The following is a 16,119-nucleotide window of genomic DNA, read 5'->3' on the forward strand; positions in this document are numbered from 1 at the left end:
CAGTACACTAGGGGCGAACTGATGTACAGTGTACTGGACTGTCTGGTTAAAATAAAGCGTTACCAGTGGTGGAGCTGAGAGAGAGAAGCTCGCAAACAATGGCAATACTTTAAGAGATATTGTTTTACAAATGCGTGTGTGGCTGTGAAGTTGTAGCGCTCGTGTGCGGCGTGCCTAACGACTTCAGGAAATAATTTCATCCCCCTGACGGCTGCGGAGAGGCTGTGGCATGTGCCCGTAGTGTTTCTGCAGCCCCGGTGTCACGCCTCCCACTCGGCTCTCCACTTACATTTTGTTTGTTTTATCCATTTCCCCCGACTCTGCTGTGGAAACTCGCATGCGAAGACTGAATCGTCAGACCTTTCTTTCGTACCCCCATGTTTCGGTTGTTCGTTTATTTTGTGTTGACCAAGTCCTACACGAAAGAAAAGAATCGTAGGGCGTAGGGTCAGTCGTGTGATTGAGACGTAAAGGTCAATACACATACACTTTTGGTCGAAGTTAGAGTTCCCGCCCCAGCTGATCTAGACGACACATTGTCGTCTGCTGTTCCAAACTCGCTTCTGCCTTTCGGAAGTTTTCTTCGTAGACGGGTATCTCCTCATTTCTTTGTGTTTCAGTGTGTGCACCGTCTGCTTTTGCTAGTGTTTTCCAATGTAGCCCATCTGCAATGCGGATAATTACAAGCTTGCTATGTAGACGAACCTTGAACAGGACTAGCCAGACTGCAGAAAATCAACATGTGAAATGTTTAAAGTGGAAATCGTGTGCTGTATGGTCTCGAACATTATATTTTTCAAGAGGGATTACGAAGAGTTGTCCTACACTGAAAAAGAAGGAAGGACAAAGTAGTTTGTGTTATCTCCGAGGACTGCAAAGGAAAATTTCTAAAAATAGTCATCTTGTTTGCAAGAGCAGATTGAGACGTGGACTTTAGTTCACATTCACAAATATTTATTAACAATCACACAGAAAAACCCTGGCCACTTGTTGAAAATTCCAAGCTCTCGTCTACCTATGGCTGTATGCTGCTTGAAGCATATCTTTATCTGTTATCCAACAATAAAGAAATGATGTTGCCAGCCGAAGATCCATGAAAAAAAAACCAACTTATCACAAAAGCTGAAAAGAGGTAAGTACGATAATATCAGTGGAACAAATAACATGTTCAGATGTAATTTTTAGAGATAATTCTTTACCAAATAACCAGTAAAACAAACTAGCAACATGATAAAATCAAATCCCAGCCTGGAATTTAAGCTAAAAGTAGAAGTAACAACATTATGCTAGAAAATAACACTGCGCTGCCATACACCTTAATGTCTGGGACATGTAATAACCAGCGGACTAATGGACCAGTTAATGCCAACAGCAAACTCATATATGAATGAGAGACATGCCTAGTTAACTGACACTGTCGTCCATTAAAAAACCTTGTTTAATGTGGATTATTACAAGGTAAACTGAAACCTGCTAACCAGTTATTAAACTCAGCAGCAAGGCCATAAATTACATGCACATAATTCACCGCGGGAAAGAATTAGATGGCAAATCGCTTACTTGTTAGTTGAATCGTCTTTTTTTATTATTATTATTATTTTGATTTCCAGTTAGACTAGTTTGCTTTGTGAATTTTTTAACTCTTCTTCTCTCTCTTCACATGTGTGAGAGAGAGAAGGATAAAGAAATGATATGCTGATGAGCGCGCAGGAGCAGGATCCACCCCCGATACGTATGAAAACATAGTAGTAGATAAGGTTTTACGTGTAAATATTCCCCTATTACAAACATTTATGACAAACGAAAGGGAATGTCGTATTTTTCAGTGTTCTCCGTTCTCAATAATCTTCCCTGTGTCAGTGACTGTAAAATACTTTCTCTGCGTATCGCCCCGCTTCATGGGAGGTATGTGGCAGCCTGGTCACGGATGCCAGCTTATGCACCGAACCGAACAAGGTTTACTGGGAAATCTCATCCATCCTACCAAAAATATTTTGGTAACATATCTACATTTAGTAGTCTTACCCAGGAAACCGGTGTCTGCATTCCTTTTATGCAGGTGTACTTTTCGGTCAGGTTTTAAGCTTGGCAGTATTTTAGGTCCCTTCACTTCCTAATGGATGCATTTCCGTTTGTTGCAGCTCACTTTACATCCCCCACCCCCCACTGCTGTGTGTGTGAGTTGCGGGCTAGGTGGAGGGTAGAGCTCATGCGCGCACGCCTTGTCCGGTTGCTGCCACTAGCCACTATTCCATTGTCTCTATCCTTTACACGGCTGAGTATTCAGTTTGAGGAGGGGATAGGTGTTGTGGATGGGACTTGTGAGTCTAAATGAGTATTTCACTGGGAACCGAGTAAATTGGCGAGGTAGAAATCCCGCAAATGCGAACAGTTTAGAGTATGGATAAAGGACCTTTATAAACAGCCCATCATGTTAGATACCCACAATAACATATGTTCAGGATTGATTCGTGGCAATCAAAGCGTTGCATTAAGAATGTATACTAAAACAATAACAGTGCTGACATGGACAATTTATTTTTAGAAAAATTGGGTTTACAGTAAATATTTCTCCACTAATCCATTATTGCTTTTGCAACAACTGAAATTTCTAGAGAAATTACTCACGCAGCTAATAAAGATTAAAGTTGTTCTATTGAAGATAATAATATTAGGACACAGCGAATAAATATTTGCTAGATGAAGCGGTTTTAAGACCAGGTAAAATAACTTGCTGGTTAAACATGTTTCCGCTGAAAATCTGAATGTTGATATTTTTTGTACATCCGCAGACATTTGTCATCGGACTTTAAATGATTTGTTCACATGTGGAACATGCACAAGAGAAATAATTATTTCTTAGATGTATATATATATTCTCTCTCAATTATAAATATACGCACTTTTTATTAATTATAAATGTATTATCATCATCATCCAATTACAATTTAAGTTTAAAAATTTGTGTGGAAAATGTGAAAAAATGAGGAAAAAATTAGCAGGAAGGAATGCATCTCAAAGAATGTCAAAGAAAAGATTTTAAGAAAATTACTTTATCGCGTTTTGTTTATGCATGTTATTTTCAAAGAAAAGGCGAGATATATGACCCATGGGACTTCTTTAGCTTAATGGGAGGACACTAAGCAATCTATCTCACAATGTGAAAGAAACTAAACGTCTATCGATATAGGCTGACAAGCCGGCATGCAGACATTCAGCCATCCAGACAGGCAGAAAAAAATGCGACGTTGATTGGCTAGCGGGCGGAAGGGGGAATCAGGATTGACATTGGATAGTTTTTTCCTTGGTTTACGTAATTGTCTTCTTTAATAGTTCCTTCCGTTTTATGGACTTTTTAAAAAATTCACTTTGTTGGAAGTAAGTTTATTGTTTTGAAACCAAAATTTACTGATTTGACCTCAGCATTAGGCACACTTGTTATTAGCTCGCTTCATCAATGTCTACCAGACCTGGCAACTGATTCCAAGTAAATGTAAAGATAATATGTGTGTTGCCAAGATGAGAAACACTTTGGCTGATGTGTTTATGTGTCAGTTTTCTTTGATCTTGCGTGCAAAACCAGCTGTCTTGGGAAGAAAAGTACTATTGAAGACAAGGGCGAGACACAAGGGGGTGAACGCTCCTGCAGTCTGTAATGTACCCACCGACATTCTTTCTCTCCAATCCCCACCACTTCGCCAATTTACTTTGGAAATAAGCACAGAAGTGCATGGTGATAGACAGAAAAAGAAATTTATCTTAAAGCTTAGAAAAATATGCAAATCTTCCCAGTTTCTTTTGCTAAGGCAAAATGTTCATTGACATACATCGGAGAACAGTTTTGCTTAACTGCGTTTAACTCCTTCCCGATTTGGTTCAAAGTATCTCAAGAAATATTTGTGGTGATAGAATGACATTATCATTTCAAAATAAGTTTTAAAATAAGATTAGTGGTGAGAATATTGTTAGAGCTAGAACTGACATCTGTGAGCTAGTCTGAATCGGAATTATTTCACTGTCCCATTTTTTTTTAACAAACTAAACAAGTCAATGAAACCCACCCAGTTCCTCACATAAAACTTTAAGTTTTGAAAAAGTGAAATATAACTAATCCATCTTCCTATGAAAATGAAAGAAGAAAGGATGTCAAGTGAAAAGAAAAGGCTTGATGTAATTCCAGTTAGAGATTTATTAAACAACCTAAGACGCCAAGAAGCTTTAAAAAATTTTTAATGTGTGGAACAGGCAATTTAAAACCTTATAACCTTTTCTAATTATAACTATATGTTGGTGTGTATGAGAGAGTGTATAAATGTAGAAGATATTGGAAAGAGGTGCATATTATTAGAGAGCGCTCGACTACATGACAAATCCAATTGACTTCTTTGTTATGTACTCTCCCAACTAGTAATCTCGGAACCATCCTTCGTAAGCTAAAGGCGAGGGTGGCGACATAAAAAAGAGTATATAATCCATAACAAGAGAAAACATGGGAAAAGTCCATTCTGTGATAAGGTAGAGCAAAAGGCGGGGTTGGCGAGATAAATACTGAGCATGTCATTCATGTTTTTTGTGGTAATGGGTAAACTACAAAGAGTTGATGAAAATGGTGATGAGTTAGATATGGGGGAAAGAAGAGAGAGATTGGCGAGTATTATCGGGGAGACAATGCGGAAATGTGCCGGCATGGTTGTGTGAGAATTAGTGTGTCATGTCATGTTTTTATATTTTCAATGCCCCTGGGGGTAAAAGGAAAATATTTAATTTTCGTTTGTCAATTGAAATCTGTCCTTAGTTAAGCAAAATTGCTTTCTGCAAGTGTATCTCTTGAACCATCAATTCTTGTGAATGCTTTAAATCGTCTGTCTGGAAGTTACACTATTTTTAAAATGTTTTTTAAATTGTAGTTAATTGCTTTAGGCAAATACCAGGTACAGCTAGCAGTGCTTGACAAACCACCAGCACTTGAAAACATTTTGCATTTGTGCGCAGAAAATCAAAGAGAGAGAAAAAAAACAGGAAGATGCAGGCTAGCTTAATCACCAAAAGCTATGAGTGTGCACTTGTAGTTTTAGCGAAGCGCATAATCCCGTGATTGCTAAACTCCGAAACAGCTCAGAAAAAAATTAAGGCACGATTGCGAAAGAAGAATACTGCTTTTTGTTTATTTAGTCGGCGCATATGAATCGTCGGTTCTGAATGATCTTGGATTTTTTTTTTAGTTAAGCTAATTCATTTACTCCTGTCACGAGTCCTGTCCTGTACAAGCGAAATAAATATACACCCATTTTGGAGCAGTAAACTGCAAATGGAAAGGGATATCTCGGGTAAGGGGTTGGAGGTGTTCTGTTAGCCTGACCTATGACACAGGTGTCTACTTAGTTCACTTTTAGCGAGAGTCCAAATTAGTAGGCAGACTAAGCTTTCGTCGAGTGGGTTTTACTCTCCACTCGGCACAATGTAAGCAAAAGCCTGGACGAGAGTTACTAATGAATGCATTCGCGCCATTTTCTTCGGGATCTTATGACATTCACCCCGCTCACCCTAGACACGTGAGTTCGCACGCAGAGTGCGATCTACTTCAAAACCCAAGCACCCGAAACCCCCTTTCACCGTCATTACTACGTCAGGCTTCATTACTGAGTATTATTCATCAGAAACGGTCGGCTTGATCTCCCCCTCCCACCATGTCCCGCCGTCGGATGGGCACGGCCTCGAGTGCATAACCCGCCGCTAAACACGACAGTGCCATGAAAACGTTCTTTGGCAAGCTTTTTCAACTCTGAAAACAGTTGTCTAAGAACCTGAGATGTAATTTTAATCGGTTACAGTCTTTACTGAGTAAATCCTTCATGTTCTCAGAAAACGTGTAGTAAACTTCTAAGTATTTTCAATTTAAATACCATGAGAGACACAAAATGTAGTCAAAGGGACCGCCATATTGGTCTGTTTGTATTTCCATTCCTCCTCCACATCATCATTACTATTACTATCATTATCACTTCGTGGAAAAGTAAATACGAGTAAACATGTAACAGTGTTTACCTCCTCTTGAAAACGCACCTTTTACTCATAACAATGTATTTAGATATGTACACCAGTCTCTCACCGTCTGACAAAGCCGGAAAGCTTGGAAGATTATTACAGAAACACTGCCACATTTCAACACAGTATTTCACAATTAGTTTTCAAGTTTATACAGATGCATGAATCGGATAATGTATTGAATATCAGTATCATCCTCAATGCACTGCAAAATCGTTGTAGCCACTCACATAAGATTAAGGGAAAATTTGGGGTAGGAAGAAAATTATTAAAAAGTTGTTTAAGGTTTTTTAATTTTTATGCAGAAATGTTACTCGTAGTTCATAGTCTGATATTATAATCTCCTATCCAGGCAATGCCTAAAACTGCAAGCATGGGATGGTGTGGTGCAAAATTTCGGAGGGTCTATGAACATGAAATTCTGGAATATTTTCAAGAACTAATTATATATATTACCACTGTTTTGACTTTTCATGAAACACGGCAAGTGATAGATATTCTAAAAATAATTTAAACTTTCTAACTCGTTTTCCACAAAATCACTTTGAAGTGAATATAACAGTTCAACAAGGTGCAAAAAGGAAAGCAGAAAATGTGATGGTGTACTTGCTCTGTTCCCCAACTCATTGGTTTGAGAACTTTTATGAAAAAAACCTGTGAAAATGCAATTCTAATAGAAAATATTTAATGTATACTTTTAAATGGTGTCCAGTTCTTTGTTTGACTAGCGTAGAAAAATACACAATTTGAAATAAATTACATAGATGTTCGTTACACCTAAATGATGTCAAGTGTACATAATGCATGTACTGTAACTAAAACTGGATAGTGTTGGAAAATAGACACAGTTTTTAATCTAGTAATTTTGATGAAAAATACCATACGGTTTATCGCTGCAATGGTTTTGTAAAACCTTAGTCACTTGCTCACACTTGAGCTTGCACAGAATAAATGAAGAACGTAACCTTGCAGACCGACGAACTAATAAACAGAAGAGAAACGTATCGAATATAACAAAAAAAATTATAGGCGACTTTGGCCCGTTACATCGCTTTCTCGCGCATCAAAAATATAGAAACTTTGAGTAGGCGAATAAAAATAAAGAAACTTTTCTTCAAAGTTTTTTTTCATTTTTCTAAAAAAACCAAAAAACTGTTAGAAACTTGGAGACTAACGAGGGAGACTGTTAAGTATTTAGCTGAAAATAATACCTTTCAAGTATTTAACTGAAAATAATACCTTTGCCTACATCGACGTTTTTAATTTGCAACAGCATTTTAATCGTCATTCGTATTTTTTTTTAATTGACAAAAATGCGGACCTGTACGTTTGTGGATGCCTACCCGTCAACAGTCCGCTAAATTCAAATGTAATTTTGTGGTATAGTTACCAGATGATCTGAGAGCAAGACGATCATATCCTAATTGTCCCATTTTATATGTTTGTGCTGTACTGTTTTGGTAAAATAGGTACTGAGTTCGCTACAAAGCAAGGAAATAAGCTTTGTAAGTGTTTTTAAAATTTTAGCTTTTGTAATGTGTACCTTTGGCTTACGGTCTGATTGACTTTCACATGTTATCTTTGCAGTGAGTTTTCTCCACTGCACAAAAGAACTAAGTTTATTCTGCAAGAAATCCGATTTATCATCGGTGTATAGTATGCCATAATGCTATGCACATCCTCATTTGTCTTACTTCCGTGCACTTAGTTCATGTTCGCCCTCGTGTCGCTTTGCTTTATGGTTGTCTTCGTCGTAAGATATTCCATTTATTGTCCTTTTGCCGTGAAACTGTCGAAACTGGTGAAAATGAAATCTCTTGCAGCTGGCTGCTTTACTTCTGCCTGACTTGTGTTTTAAACCTATAATGTACATGTGACTTTATCATTAAGAAAATTTTAATCAGTTAAGCATAATTTGATTTTTTTAAAATTTGTAATAATTTATTTTGCATTTTTTAAAGTGTTTCCATATGATTTTATTGATATTTATAAAACTAGAGTTTAAATCAGGCGTTTCGATGGTGACTATAGCAGAGACGTGTTACCTCTCCACCTCGTCTTTTCCATCTTTATCTAGTGTCGGTTAATTTCTTATTCCCCACCTATAATTAGTATGCTTACTACTAGACCATCTTTTATTCATGCATACTAGCGTAAACACACGAATGCATCATGAACAAGCGTCCAATACTTGTTAAAATGCAAATAAAAATACAGAGATTGATGTCCAAGGCAGAATCTTCACTCAGTTCACTAATTTTCATGTGCACTTGTCTGGAGCAAAAAACGCGATGATCATGTTATCAACTTAAAGCTCCGGTATCAAATACGGGTATCCGGAGGGTAAAGGTCTCGTACCTGTTACACATAAGGAAAAGCTTTGGCAATATTATTTCTTGAGTTTTGCGAATAAAGAGACAATATGCAGAGTAAACGACATTCTTGCAATAGATATCGATAGTGTGAAATTACAAAAAAGGGTGCTTAAAAGTTATATCTACTGTACTGTAGCTGCTCATCAACCCTGTTTACTCTTCATTTCTTTCAGTATGTTCAATCCAATCTGTAGTTCTTTTATTCAGGACTTGGTGGAGTGAATAACCTAGTGGTTAGAAGAACGGTTCCGCACACACTAGACAGCTCGGTACCCGTGTGACGCAGCTCTCTTCCCCTAGACGACCAAGCTGTGGAGTGGGTACTCACTGTAAAAGGTTGGAGAAGATAAGGCAGCAAGAGAACGGAGATGGGTACCGCTCTCAAAAAAAAAATCTGGGTCTAAGATAAGTGAGGGTTCTAACAGTCCCCTACGACCTTTACACTTTCTTATTTTTGCATTGAAGGCTGCGCTATAGCGGGTAGTTGCCTCGGTAGTTATCGGGTTTACTGACATCCCCTTTTTGTTACTCTATTGATTCGGTTCACTAGACAGGAAATAGACCCTTACGAAACAGGTGGTTAAAATATGAGGTAAGACGAGGCTAGGGGAGCAAGCAGACGTGCAGAGACCGGCGTTTAAACCAAGATGCAAACGTGCATACAGATAACAGACGATAACAGAGTCCAATCTGTCAAAACGATATGACGTTGCATTAAAGTATTCAAAATTTAAATGTAAAATGAATTTTAATGACCTTTGGATATTGCCTCAAAGAAAAAAATGGCTTTATTATATTCCCCGAATCAAGTATTGTGTGAGGAATTACATTTCCTCCGGTGATTTATTAAAAGTACCCCATTTTACATACTTGTCTTGACACCTATGGTGTGTCTGCTACTTTTTCTTCTGCCAGCTTTTAGCCGCGTCTCACACGCACTCTCCCTCATGTCATGTACAGGAACAAAATTCCACTGCACGGCTTGCCTTGATACATTATCCTTATTAATCAGCTATGATTTAATTCCTAACCAGATATTTTGAGGGGTTTTAGCCAGAAATTGCTTATCGCTACAAGTGCAGTTTTGGGTGAAGTGAAGGCCAGTTTTCGATGGGTGGCCAACAGCAGTATTTGCATGAACCCAAACTGACGTAAAATACTTTATCTTTATGAGAGGAAAAATTGTGTTCACTGCTTGCAGTTATCGTCGGCTCTGTCAAATCTCGCGCCATGTCACTCACACTGATGCATTCAACTGAAGTAGTTTATGACATTCGCTTTTTTTTTCTTTTTCCTGCCTACAGTTTGCATTTCAGCTATCTATTCTCGTGCATGAGGTTGATTTCAGCTTACCGTTGCTTAACAAAGAATACATTCATCTTGCGCGGTATCTGCCTCTGCACATTTCCTGACGTCTCGCAGTGCCATCTCCCTATTGGGCTTTCGCCTCGGCTCACCTCTCGTCTCGTGTCTTTTTTGTAAGCTTTCACTACAGCTTTCACCATGGCTCCCATCTGAGCCAGCTCCTCGCCTTCTACAGCTTCTTCGACTCCTTTCTAGTCCTCTTTGACTGTCTTCTGTTTTTCTCCATTCCTCACCGAACCTGGTGCTCTGTGGAACTTCCTTATCTTCTGCTCTGATTAACCAACCCCGTATCCGTTGCCTGATATATCCACGTCTCTGTTGGGAGCATAAACCCATATCTGTTGTCTTAAGATCCTTGCCACGCATTGGTCACTTTTACACCCACCTCCAAAGTCTTTTGTTCTGATGAACCCCACCATATCTATTGGTCTGATGAATGATTATGCATCTGTTTGATTGTTCCCCACTTAAACAGACTGCTTTAAAAGGAAGAAAGCAGCAGCATGCAAACAATAAGGACATATAAATGTTTAACGAAATACAAACTCCCAATTTTACTTTAATCCAATAAGACTTAATTTGAATAGTGTCATTACCAGCACGTCATGTAAGTTCAGTCAGTCCTCGCTATATCCTTTTCAAGTACTGTGCGACTTTCGTGACTTTCGAGTTAAAAGCTTAAATCTACTATTGCATTCAGATTTTTTATAAAAGAATTGTCAGTGCTATTTTTCACCATTAGATGTAAACTGGGGGGGGGGGTAGTATCAATCCCTTTTTTTTTTTTGGTCATGGTGGATACTGAATAAACATACCCTTTCTAATAATTGTTGTTGTTATTGTTGTTGTTATTGTTGTTGTTGTTGTTGACATATGGCCTTTAAAACACTTCAGACACTCAGAGTTACGGCTTAGAAACCACGGAAGATATCGTGTAACTTTGAAATTAAGTAAATTAATTGATCGCCTGCTTTCATTTGTGTCCGTTCAGTAGGTATTTTCAAATATGGCGAACGCTGGTCCAAAGCTTGGCACTAAGACAAAGCAACTTACAGTAAATAAGCAAAAAGATGAATATAAATTATAAGAAATCACTTGTGCAGTAGGGAATACAGAATCCGCTTGGTGCTGTTAAATTCAATCAATTTAAAATAAGTGCTGGAAATTGAATATCGTGTTGACTGGCTTCCCCGATAGTTATTACGCGAACAAAGAAATCTGAGGTGAAATAGTTCAAGAACTTTACGATACGCATGTTGACTTACATTTGAAAGAAGGGATATTATGGTGTAATTTTTGTCCAGCGATCTTAATTATGCAGATCTTTGCTTTGCTCAAACGTGTCGTGCAAACCTCGTCCACACACCCTACTGAAGAATTTGCTCTAAAAATTTCAAAAGCGGTTGTTTTCCAGTCACTTATATAGTACAGGCAAGTCTTGAACTTCTAGTAAAACGAAGAGTTATTCCTACAGCTGTGCCAACTATGCAAAATCACGATTTGTTAAAACTATGACTGCTGGTAAAAAAAATCTTAAACAAAGCTCAAGCGCCAGATTTGCATCATCGACACCTACATCATCTGGTCTACAAGTAACATCGTCACAAACACATAATCAGTTGGATAAGGATCCAGCCCAATATTTAAAAAAACTGACAATGTGAGGTCACCCCTGATATGCGTGCTCTGAACAGTTAAAAAAAATATTAAAAAATAAAAAATGAAGAGTGACAAACGTATGAGAAGCTTAAACAGGAACAAATGCGAGTATGGAAACAGTAAATTGTTTACATCGATAAATGTTTATACAATTTTTATGAGATTATGTTTAAATGGTAAAAAGTCATTATCAGCAGTCACTTGTAACTATAAAATAAAATTGCAATGCTGGGAATTAACTATCTAACGAAAAAACTTACAGGAGCTTATCTTAGATAGACGCACATCTCTAATGTGTTTTATTATAATTGGGAAAAATTAACTCAAATGCGTCCACTTAGTAATAGAAAATAATAATACGAAGCAGACTGCAATGACCCATTAAACTTTGATCTGGGAAAGATTTACTTACCAGTCTGTCGAGTGAATTCCATTGGAGCTTTTTACTTTTTACACTTCAGTGGAAGCTTCTACATAAAGTTTAGATCTGTAGGTCTGTATTCCAAACTCAGCCTTTTTCTCTTTCTGGGCAAAAAGTCGCTTCTTGAAGATGACAATCGGCGATATTTCTTCATCTGACTAGAAGATATGGACAGATTTGCTGGACTCCATTACAAATTCTAGTTACAAGCAACGGAGCTCTCCAGTGCAGGAGAGCGACTTTCTTTTTTTCCTAGTGGCAGGTGCAAATGCCGATGTTTAAAGGCTTATGTCTTTAAAATTAAACATAATTATGTACTCATTTTTTTGGGGGGTTATTATTTAAAATGAACTTAACTTTATAAAGAAACAAAAATATTGCACTCCTATTGCCTTTGAAATATTTATATGGGAGCTTACTCTAGGTAAGAGCGATTAGAGCTCTGTAGATCTACAGATCTCTGGAGCAACAGATCAATACGCGCACGATGGTGGACACAGAGGTTTCCTAAAATGCGCGATTTTTAAAACGGGAGTTGAAAAGTCGTTAAAGAGCACAAACAGAATTTTATTTTCGATAAACACGTTAATTCTGCAAAAATCGTAATGACTGCTGTGCGCTTCTAATGTGTACTTAATTTCTGATATGTGATTTTGCAGAAAATTATAGTATAGGGTGAACAGTTGGTCAGAAACAGTCGATTTTAAAATACATTATTTATTTCAACACTCGACTTTTTCGAGAAGTCGTGATAGAGCTCAAACTGACGGGTTAAAGTCGGGTTGGGTGGGGTGGGCGGTTACAGAAGTCATAATAGAGACGTTTATGTAGCAAAATGCTTCCGTGAGAAATGTTTGGGTCCTAAGAAGGGGCCGTAGTCGAGAAGGTCTTAATAAAATGGTTTTACCGTAGGTTTAGTTTTTTAAAATATCGCTTATAAAAGCTTCGCAGCGAGGGCAAATCTTCACTTTTATATCTATTTACTTGCTTTATAAGCTTTTCTAGAGTCTGTACCTGCTTGCCTTCTATTCGGAAAGATAAGGACATCGTAAGGTTTTGCACTCTTTGGCTTTAGGGAAAGCCTCATGGTGCTGATGTTTCTTTGATCATCCAACTCTAAGACCATTTCTTTGTCGTCTCTTGGGCTTGCGCACCAGAAGCAAACTTCAAAACGGGGAAAAGGGAAGGGCAGTGAGATGAAAATAAAATTTACATCGCTTATTAATTTGGCCTTTTGGGTCTCGACAGTCCTTTCACTTAACATGCTCCTTGACAAAGATTCTGTTAAAAACGTTTAAAAGAAAATGGTCACAGGGTGCATCTTTGCTGTACTAATTAGCGTTCACTTATTTGCCATGCAAAGAGCAAGCAGAAGTAGCGGTAACGCTTAAAACCTTATAACTTTTTCACCCATTGATTGTTTCCTTACTTAAAAATGATATTTGATGTACATTTTCTCCAAAGTGATCTTATGAAGTGAATCATATAATGACTTCAACAAATGATTATCTTCTAATTACCCTCATACGTTGCAGCTGGCATTTCAGGTGTAACACAGCAATGGATAAGGAACATCTTATGTCTTCCAATCATGAAGTGCTGCATCCTGTCTGACAATGAATGGTTAGCTAACTGAACTCTGTGTGTGAGAGATAGAGAGAAGTAGAGAGAACAACAAATTTGCACAAAAACATATGCTTTATATCTAATTTATATCAAGATTTATGCTGTCCTCTTTACTGATTAAAGCAAAAGGCCTATCACTTAAAAGCCAAAAAGCTTATATATTACTCTTACCAACTAGATTTAAAACTATCCTAACATAAAACAAATGCTTCTATCTAAATTCATTCCTGTCTTGTTTTATTTACAGGTGTGATTTTTTTAAACAAAACGAAATGGCCTTATCAGCAGAACTTAAGAAAGTAGGTCTGTTTATCTGTTAAGTTGCTCTTTACGTTCTTAAATATGACAGTAGCATGTGGATACACGAAAAGGCATTCTTCTAAATGAACCGGAAACAGGGTTAAGCGCACGGTGTAGCCTTTAGAAGCTCTATTGACAATGCATCATTGTTTACGTGGCTGTTTTGTAGAGCAGTTAAGTCCAGTTTGAGGTGGAGTTATTAAATCAAATGTTCAAGGCATTTAGTCCAAACCGATTGAATGAACAAGTGTACTCGGATTCATGTCACACCTGTACTCGCGCACTCATAAACACACGCTCCCGCACTCATGCAATGAGGAGGATAAAGGGAAGGATGGGTTGGTGGCTTTTGTAAGCCCCTGTACATGTTCGCACGTACATGAGTACATGTATGTGACTAATTTGGAAGGCGTTTACGATTTATCCCATTTAAAGAGCATACATCACTTGCCTCAAACCCGCTATCGTTTTATCTTAGATGGTAAACGAACTTTTGAGCGTTGGAGAGTGCATGTATTTTCCTTCTCTCGCTTTGGCAAAGTTCCAGTGGAAAACCTGTTAGATTTTGTTTCCATTAAAAAAAGTGTACATACCTGTGATCGAGTGCAGATGACTACCTGAAACTAGCGAATGATTCGCATTGCTCAAAGGCACGCAGATGGAACACCTGTGCAGACTTAGTACCAGTAGTAACCAGGAATACGGTTATTACATTTTTTTTTTTACGAAAAAACACTCCAACTTCCCCAAGAGAGCATTCAGTAGTAATTTTAGGTAGCATACACTCATGGAAGATTTTGGGGTGCGACCTTTTATGTCCGGTTTCGTCACCGTCTGCTATAGCTACCCGAAGGTTATGAGTGTCAATTCTCTTTGTCTCTGCCTAGATTAGAAGGAAAAAAAAAACTAAAAATAATTCCAGTAAGCAGTTGCCCTGCTGTCTGGATTTTCATCTTGTAATCATGTTTTGAAAGATGTATCCTGTTTAAATGTATTTATCTAACATATGAAGAGATCTTTCCGTACTTCCGGTTGTCAAGTGTCTCTGTCATGCTTAAAAGTTCCCGTGGTTTTATGACTGCGTTACACACCCATGACACATAAAATGGCCATCATTATTTGTGACAGGTCTTTCGAATGTAGGGAGGTGCAAGGTAAGTTCTTATTGGTCAGTATTGCGTAAACCAGTAGAAAGTAACTATAGGATCTGCCTGTGCTTAGGGCAATATTTCTTTGGCGCACATGAATGCCAACCCCCGTCAAAGTAGTCCCTGGATAGCCCTGCGTTCAGATCTGAAATAGTTATACAAGCCATTTTGCCTCCTACAATACTTCTTATAGAGGTTGGATTTTTTTTTTTAAATAGCTTCGAATTTAACATTAAGAAAGTATTAAAGATGACAATAAGAACAATATTATGGTAGTAATAGAATTTATGAGCGAATACGTTTTATTAGTTAACATCTAGGAATTCAATAATACCCTAACCCTAACCCAAGAATGTTATACCGAAGGAGAACCTTTTAGTAGAGACAATTTATCGAACGTTTCATATCATGACTTACATTTAACAATACATGATAAACTATTGTTATTTGTGTTACTTATGGAAATTAGGAGAAAGTATTCAACTGTAAAGAAAGTAGGAAAAAATAGGAAAGGAAATTAATGAATTAGATTTAGAATGGAATATAGTAAATATAGTTCCGTGCTTAAAAACTTTTTGAAAAAACATCCTGAATTTAAGCTTTCTTAGAGAGAAGAAAATGGAAGACGTTCTGTTATGGATAAGGGTAAGTGGGTAGCAAAGTGGGAAAATAATTAGTAAATACTGTTGCAATCTTGAGAACGGAAACTTTGCAATAAAAGAATTACGAAACTCGTTAAAGATGCTGGTCTGTATTTAGGAGGGAGACTAAATTATTTTTTGAAAGGTTATATCAAATGCAATCAGAAAATCACTGTTGAATAGAGAAACTATTTGATGTTTTTCCTAGATTGACTATTACTGTGGCAGAGAGCTTTGAAGAGGAACAGTTTAGAAGAGGCAGGAAATGCTCTCAAGAATATGAAAGATGGTAAAAGTCCAGGAGCTGATGGGTTTTCCGCAGAGTTTTCTTGGGGAGACCAGGACTCCTTATCATAAGGTCCCTTAATGATGCTTTCAAAAATATAGGAACTTTCTTATCCCAGAAAGAAGTCATAGTTACTAGTTTAAGGGTGACAGGCTCAGAAAATTTATTAAAGTAGTGAGGGCATATCTTTTTAATGTTATCTATACAATAGCTTCAAAATGTATAAATCTAGTTATATTAAAGCTAGTAAAAC

The 16,119-nt window shown here is 37.6% G+C and overlaps 1 protein-coding gene across 2 annotated transcripts in view; it reads left to right on the top strand.

The window, feature by feature from the left end:
* Nucleotides 1-16,119, top strand: part of LOC112559523 — a 49,249-nt gene continuing 33,130 nt past the window's right edge. Inside the window, exon 1 of one of the 2 annotated variants that reach the window (XM_025230835.1) lies at nucleotides 1-1,132. The gene's annotated coding sequence lies outside the window, so the exon portion shown is untranslated. Of the gene's footprint in view, nucleotides 1,133-13,470; nucleotides 13,489-16,119 lie in introns of those variants that run through there. The other variant, XM_025230840.1, reaches the window with a different exon arrangement.

Source organism: Pomacea canaliculata, linkage group LG3, assembly GCF_003073045.1.
Source record: "Pomacea canaliculata isolate SZHN2017 linkage group LG3, ASM307304v1, whole genome shotgun sequence".
Taxonomy (NCBI): Eukaryota; Metazoa; Mollusca; class Gastropoda; order Architaenioglossa; family Ampullariidae; genus Pomacea; species Pomacea canaliculata.